This window comes from Polyodon spathula, chromosome 11 (genome assembly GCF_017654505.1).
Source record: "Polyodon spathula isolate WHYD16114869_AA chromosome 11, ASM1765450v1, whole genome shotgun sequence".
In the NCBI taxonomy this organism is placed as follows: Eukaryota; Metazoa; Chordata; class Actinopteri; order Acipenseriformes; family Polyodontidae; genus Polyodon; species Polyodon spathula.
The window spans coordinates 47,419,262-47,427,827 of NC_054544.1; positions in this window are offsets into that span (position 1 = coordinate 47,419,262).

The following is an 8,566-nucleotide window of genomic DNA, read 5'->3' on the forward strand; positions in this document are numbered from 1 at the left end:
CCTCTCTATTTTCTCGCTCACCGTCTTTCGAGGCCCCTCTAGAGTGGGACGAGACCGAAGGGCTTCTAGCCAGGTAGATGTTAACGCCGGCAGGACAGTTCAGCAGAGATGCCACGCATGGCACCGCTTGTCAGTTTCAACGACCCCAGGAGCGGCGCGAGGAACTAGGGCCGTCAATCCAGAAATGGTATGAGGTCCGGTACCCCAGGTCCGCTCGTCATTTTCGACAGCCGGCAGGAACTAAGGGACGTCTAGCTGGAAGGTGTTAAACCAGCACGGTATATGTTGTTCCCTCACCTTTATTCGATAGCCCCCCAGATGGAAACAAGTACAGGTGGCTGTCTAGCCAGATTGGGAGTCATTCCGGCTGCTTACATCGAGACCTTACCACACTCCAACCAGTCTGGGCTGTGGGTCGCTACGTCCTAAACAGCCCACATGCCAGGGCGCAGCCTCCCTGACCCGTCCTGGCCGGCCAAGCTGCCGCTCCTTGTCCCTACTGTGTTGAAGGTAGGAGTTTTGACCTTTTCCTCTCAGACGGCATTGAGATAAACTTGGTCAGCTCTGCCAAACTTGGCTAAGATATCCAGGAAATTTAGTAGAGTTCTGCGGCTGCTCAGTTTGGCACCGGTGACTCTCCAGGCCGAACCTATGTCGAGCTCCTTCAGGATCTTGTAGTTGGAGGCCGGCCACTTTCCTCTGGCTCCCATCGAGAATCCAAAGAAGTGCACCTGACCCACACCCGTCAACTCCATGATCTGCGGCTTCAGATGGCTGTATTGACCGGCCTTTTCAGCCTCGGCCCTTTCCAGGGTGTCGACGGCATACTCAAACCTGATGGTCACATCGATCACCAGGGCTTTCCTTCCATTGGAGAACACGAGGTCGGGTATCGAGAGATCCCCATTCTCATCCCTAAGGTGAGGTCCCTTGTGCACACTCCACCCAGCCCTTTTGGTTTCGAGGGCCAGCAGATCACAGATCTTGTTGTGAGGGACAATACTGGCCTCCTGGACGCTCGGACATTGTCCTAAGATGTGTGAACAGGATTCCAGCCTAGCGCGGCACATTCTGCAAGTCGCAAGGTCCTTGGCCCTACCTCGGCTGAGGCACTCTCCGGTCGGGTATACGTTGGCCCTCAGTTGCAATGCAGTGATGTAGTAGCGTTGTGGGAACCCCCTACCATCTCTAGCCCAAGCATTTCTGACCTTGTCCTTCTTAAACTGACGTATCCCGACACCCTGGACAGGCAGTCTTTTCCACGCCAAGAATTCTTCCTGCCGCCAGTTGCACGGAACTGGGCATCTGCCGACGGGGATGGTCGGTGGCTCGGGGGGCGCTTCCTCTCGCTCCGTGTGCGGCGGGGTGAGTCTCAGCATCCCTTCGATGTCACCCCCCGCTTTAACCCACAGCCTCTGAAACTCGCTTTCTGCACCCATCTCCCACACCACGGATGAATTGACTATGCGGTGCAGCCGTCTTGCCTGGATGGACGGCACTAGACTCGCAAACTTGATTAGGCCCAAACCACCGTCTTTTAGGCCAGAGTAAAGCAAGCCATTACAGGTGTAGGCAGGAAGGTGCAACCAGGTCTTCACTGCTTCCTGATAAGGCCGTCCGCCGCTTTCAAGGCTCCCTCCTTGCAGTCGCAGAGGTCTGCCAGATAGATGAGACGCGGCGAGGCATAGCTGTTCAAGATAGTAACCTTCTGTGTGGGTTTGAGGGGGGCCCTTCCTATCTTTCCAATCCAGTTCTGGAGCTGCTTGCTCAGCGTAGGCTTTGTGATCCCTAGCCAGGGATCGACCTTGACACCCAAGTACTTGAATAACATACCGTCACCTAGCATTTGGAGCTCGAACCCACCAATGCTCGTTAATGGTAAATGAGTCCTTGGTCGGTTTAATCATGCAGCCATAACACTTTTGAGCTTGCACTGCAAGCCCGGTAAGCTTGCAGAAGGACTCCAGGATCCTGATATTGTCTGCCATGCCTTCCCACGAGCCGCTCACCATCACCAGATAATCCGCAAAAGCGAGGGTGGACAGTTGGGATGTCCCCACCTTGTATCCATGTCCAATAGATTCCAGCGTTTGGATTAGGGGATCCAGCGCTAGATTAAAGAGCAGGGGCGACATGGGATCGCCCTGCTTAACCCCTACCTTCATGTCGATGGGAGGTGACTCCTGACCTCCTACACTGACCGAGGTTATGCAGTCCTCATAGGAATTCTGGATAATTCCAACCACATGATCATCCACATTTCTCTTTCTGAGCGCACACAGGATATGCTCGTGAGAGACGGAGTCAAAGGCCTTAGCAAAGTCCACAAATACCACTGCAAGAGGGTTGCACTCTTTTTTGCAGTGGCGGAAAAGGTCTCGCAGAACCCTAAGGTTTTTCAAGCACCCAGGGGATGATATGAATCCCCTCTGTCTAGGATTGAGTGGGCAGGCCCGCGCCAACCTCATCGTCAAGATCCTGGAAAAGAGCCTCAAAACCATGGACCCTATCGTAATCGGTCTCCAGTTGCCGATGTTCAATAGACCCTCTCGGTCCATGGTTTTTGGGATTAGTACCATACAAACTTTTTTGAAGACCTTAGGGATGACTCCTGTGCACAGCCGGTAAAGGCCGCTATGCTCTCTGCTCCATGCCCGAGGGAGCCAGCACCGGCGGTGCCACCCTTAAGAGAGTCATAGTTACTCCCGCCGTTTACCCGAGCTTCCATGAATTTCTTCACCTTGACATTCAGAGCACTGGGCAGAAATTACATCGCGTCAACACCTGCCGAGAGCCCTCGTGATGCTTTGTTTTAATTAAACAGTCGGATTCCCCGGGTCCGCACCAGTTCTAAGCCGGCTGCTTGGCGCCGGCCGAGGCAGCGCGAGCTCCGGTCCCCCATCCAACCCCCGGGCCCCCCCCGGGCCCCGTGATAGGTTCCGAGAGGTTGCGCAGGGGTATGAGGGGAGGCGAGGGGGTCGCGCGCACTCGCCGAAGCTGGGGCGATCCACCAGAAGGGAGCAGAGCGCGTCCGGACTCACCGCACGCCCGCACGCCCACCCGCACACAGACGGCGCCACCCCCCACCCACGCCGCACCCTGCCGGGCCGCTGCCGCCAAAGAACATCGCCGAGTCGGTGGCGGCTGTCCTCGGCGGCGGCGGCGGGGAAAGGGGGACATCAGCGGCAGATGAGGCGACGAGGCAACAGAGGCAGCTCGCCCAGCTGACGCACCACGCAGGATCCCCGTTTCATGCTGGCCCAGCCCTTCGAGCCAATCCTTGTCCCGAAGTTACGGATCTGACTTGCCGACTTCCCTTACCTACATTGTTCCAACACGCCAGAGGCTGTTCACCTTGGAGACCTGATGCGGATATGGGTACAGCCCGGCACGAGATTTACACCCTCTCCCCCGGATTTTCAAGGACCGGCGAGGGCTCGCATGGACGCTGCCGGAGCCGCGACGCTTTCCAGGGCGCGGGACCCTCTCTCGGGGCGAACCCATTCCAGGGACGGCCCCTGCCCTTCACAAAGAAAAGAGAACTCTTCCCAGGGCCCCCGCCAGCTTCTCCAGGATCGTTCGCGTTGCCGCACTGGGCGCCTCTCAGCGACCGTCTCCGCCACCTCCGGGTTCGGGGATCTGAGCCCGACTCCCTTTCGATCGGCCGGGGGGCGACGGAGGCCATCGCCCCTGCCCTGTCGGAAACGGCGCTCGCCTACCTCTTAGGACCGACTCACCATGTCCAAGCGCTGTTCACATGGAACCCTTCTCCACTTCGGCCTTCAAAGCTCTCATTTGAATATTTGCTACTACCACCAAGATCTGCACCCGTGGCGGCTCCACCCGGGCCCTCGCCCCAAGGCTTCTGCGCTCACCGCGGCGGCCCTCCTACTCGTCGCGGCGTAGCCCCCGAGGCTCAATTGCGCGGCCGGCGACGGCCGGGTATGGGCCCGACGCTGCAGCGCCATCCATTTTCAGGGCCGGTCGATTCGGCAGGTGAGTTGTTACACACTCTTTAGCGGATTCCGACTTCCATGGCCACCGTCCTGCTGTCTGTATCGACCGACGCCTTTCGTGGGGTCTGATGAGCGTCGGCATCGGGAGCCTTAACCCGCCGTTCGGTTCATCCCGCAGCACCAGTTCTGCTTACCAAAAGTAGCCCACTAAGCGCTCGCAATTCCACGCCACTGTTCCAAAAGCCAGCGAGCCGGTCTTCTTACCCATTTAAAATAGGTTGAGGCTGTTTCGGCCCCAAGTCCTCCAATCATTCGCTTTACCAGATAAAACTGCGGACCAGAGCGCCAGCTATCCTGAGGGAAACTTCGGAGGGAACCAGCTACTAGATGGTTCGATTAGTCTTTCGCCCCTATACCCAGGTCGGACGACCGATTTGCACGTCAGGACCGCTGCGGACCTCCACCAGTGTTTCCGCTGGCTTCGCCCTGCCCAGGCATAGTTCACCATCTTTCGGGTCCTACTGCGCGCGCTCATGCTCCACCTCCCTGGCGAAGCGGGGCAAAGGCGGGCGGGCGGTGATCCCCTCACTCGCGCTCGGGGGCGACTGACAGGGGGGGTTGTCGTTGCCCCACGGACGGGCCGGGGATCCCGCCTCGGCCGACATGTGCTGGCCCTCACTTTCGTTGCGCCGCTGGGGTTTCACTTCGAGCCCTCCGACTCGCGCGCACGTTAGACTCCTTGGTCCGTGTTTCAAGACGGGTCGGGTGGGTAGCCGACGTCGTCGCAGACCCTGGGCGCCCCGCCGTGGACTGTGCCCTGCCCGGTGATGCAACGCGGTCGGGCCGCACTGAGGACAGTCCGGGTCGCGTTGGGAGAGGGGGTCCCGGGCCCTCTCCACCCTGGGTCCCCGACCGCGGCGGGTCGGGTTGGGGTGTGGGCGTGGGAGGGCGGGCGCGGCGGCCGTTGGCCCCGGCGAGAGGCCGTTTGCGCCGGGGGAGATGGAACGCTAGGCGGGGGTCGCCGAGCCACCTTCCCGAAAAGCCCCGGGACATGCAGAGCCAGTCGCGGCGCACCTCCGCGGAGGGAGTGCATCCGACGGGGAGGCCGCAAAGGCGGGCTCCCGCGCGGGGCGGGACGTAGATGGGTTGGGGTGGGCGAAGCGGACGGCGACGAAACGCCAGACCCGTCTGGGCGGACCCCATCCGTTTCACGCCCTCTTGAACTCTCTCTTCAAAGTTCTTTTCAACTTTCCCTCACGGTACTTGTTGGCTATCGGTCTCGTGCCCATATTTAGCCTTAGATGGAGTTATCACAGCACGGGCAGGGCTCCAGGACCCCGGCAGCACCTTCCACGGTCGGACCCGCCAAAAATAGCCGACTATTAAGCCCCCGCCCCACGCGGTGTCAGTAGTGCCGGCCCGGGTCATGGTCACACCACATCAGGGGCCACATAGGACAGACCGGGTGGGCGCCGAACACTGGGGAACGGCGTCCGTTCGGGTCTGATCCTGCCCGGCGCGAGACCTCCAAAGCGGAGATCCCCTGACGGATCAGTGTCCGGACGCGGACGAGTAACCGGAGCCAATACCACGCATGAACGTAGCTGGAGACCTGGGAAGGTAGCCTAGGACCGGCGGTAACTGTCAATCCAGACTGCAACACACACCACACTACAGCTGTCAAGACCAAGACCCCAAAGCCAGATCCCCAACCACAATTTCACCACCCACCCAAATTTAAAAGTAAAAGAAGGGACACGGAACACAGATATTGTCAAAAAAGGAGTTTTTTTATTGAAATTGAGAACCGTCACTAACCCTAAACCTGACCATAAACCTAACCTCCACCTCCAACCCTAACCCACACCCAGACTCTACCGGAGAACCGACGACTCAGCAGAAGTTAGATGTTATACAATGACATTAGAAATGAGTGTAGCAAAGGAGAAGCCATACTAATGGGGGATTTCAACTTCCCCCAAATAAAATGGGAAAACCTGGTGGGTAGCACGAAGGATGAAATAGAAATGGTGGAAATGACAAATGACTGCTTCCTAACACAATTTGTCAAGGCACCGACTAGAGGGGAGGCATGCCTTGATTTAGTCTTTTCAAATAACGAAGATAGAATAACTAAAACAGAGGTCAGAGAACCACTGGCAAACTCAGACCACAACATGGTCTCATTTGAAGTGTTTTTTTAAATCCCCAAAAGTAATGACTAAAGCTAAGGTTTACAATTTTAGAAAAGCAAACTATGAAGGTATGAAACAGAGACTAACAGAAGTAGATTGGAGTAAAATAGAGAAAACACCCACAGAAGAAGGATGGTTGTTCTTCAAAAATGTAGTACTAGAGGCGCAAAACAATTAAATCCCTAAAGTAGACAAATCTAAATGTAAAACTAAATTGCCAAAATGGTTTAATAGATCAATTAAAAAAAATATTCAGCGAAAAAAGGCACTTTACAGAGCATTAAAAAAGGACCAAAAAGAAAGTACGCAGAAAGAGTACACAGAACTGCAAATGCAAGTCAAAAAGGAAGTTAGAAAGGCCAAGAGAGAAATAGAAATGAACATTGCTAAGGGAGCTAAAACCAATTCCAAAATGTTTTTCCAATATTACAACAGCAAGAGAACATTCAAAGAGGAGATTAAATGTTTAAGAGATACAAATGGCAAAATCGTAGATGAAGAAAAAAAAAATAGCAAATATATTAAATGATTACTTTTCACAAGTTTTTACAAAGGAAGATACTGACAACATGCCCCACATGTCATCCAGTTCCTATCCAGTTTTAAATAACTTTAGCATAACTGAGGCAGAAGTGTTAAAGGGACTAGGAGCTCTTAAAATAAACAAATCCCCTGGGCCGGATGAGATCCTCCCAGTAGTACTCAAAGAAATGAAAGAAGTAATTTACAAACTGCTAACCAAGATCATGCAGCAGTCTCTTGACACAGGGGTGGTACCGACAGACTGGAAAATTGCAAACGTAATACCGATCCACAAAAAGGGAAACAAAACTGAACCAGGTAACTACAGAACAGTAAGCCTGACTTCTATTATATGCAAACTTATGGAAACTATAATAAGATCCAAAATGGAAAATTACCTATATGGTAACAGGGTCCTGGGAGACAGTCAACATGGTTTTAGGAAAGGGAGATCGTGTCTAACTAACTTGCTTGATTTTTTTGAGGATGCAACATCGATAATGGATAATTGCAAAGCATATGACATGGTTTATTTAGATTTCCAGAAAGCTTTTGACAAAGTCCCGCACAAAAGATTAATTCTCAAACTGAATGCAGTTTGGATTCAAGGAAACGCATGCACATGGATTAGGGAGTGGTTAACATGTAGAAAACAGAAAGTACTGATTAGAGGAAAAACCTCAGAATGGAGTGTGGTAACCAGCGGTGTACCACAGGGATCAGTATTAGGTCCTCTGCTATTCCTAATCTACATTAATGATTTAGATTCTGGTATAGTAAGCAAACTTGTTAAATTTGCAGACGACACAAAAGTAGGAGGAGTGGCAAACACTGTTGCAGCAGCAAAGGTCATTCAAAATGATCTAGACAAGATTCAGAACTGGGCAGACACATGGCAAATGACATTTAATAGAGAAAAGTGTAAGGTACTGCACGCAGGAAATAAAAATGTACATTATAAATATCATATGGGAGATACTGAAATTGGAGAAGGAATCTATGAAAAGGAGTTTTTGTTGACTCAGAAATGTCTTCAACTAGACAATGTGGGGAAGCTATAAAAAAAAAGGCTAACAAGATGCTCGGATACATTGTGAAAAGTGTTGAATTTAAATCAAGGGAAGTAATGTTAAAACTGTACAATGCACTAGTAAGACCTCATCTTGAATATTGTGTGCAGTTCTGGTCACCTCGCTATAAAAAAGATATTGCTGCTCTAGAAAGAGTGCAAAGAAGAGCGACCAGAATTATTCCGGGCTTAAAAGGCATGTCATATGCAGACAGGCTAAAAGAATTGAATCTGTTCAGTCTTGAACAAAGAAGACTACGTGGCGACCTAATTCAAGCATTCAAAATTCTAAAAGATATTGACAGTGTCGACCCAAGGGACTTTTTCAGCCTGAAAAAAGAAACAAGGACCAGGGGTCACAAATGGAGATTAGACAAAGGGGCATTCAGAACAGAAAATAGGAGGCACTTTTTTACACAGAGAATTGTGAGGGTCTGGAATCAACTCCCCAGTAATGTTGTTGAAGCTGACACCCTGGGATCCTTCAAGAAGCTGCTTGATGAGATTTTGGGATCAATAAGCTACTAACAACCAAACGAGCAAGATGGGCCGAATGGCCTCCTCTCGTTTGTAAACTTTCTTATGTTCTTAAGTCCAGTAACACGGCCCAGAAGAACCTACCAGGTCCAAGACACATCAACATGGACAAAAAGAACAAAGACTGGAGCCTACAAACTAACAAGAACATTCTCATCATTGGTGACTCCAACCTCCACAGAATCCCGGACCACACCCAGAGGCAAATACAGATTGAAAGCTACCCAGGAGCAAAATTCCTACATGCAGCCAACCTTCTGGACAAAGCCAAAACAGACAGAGGAGTG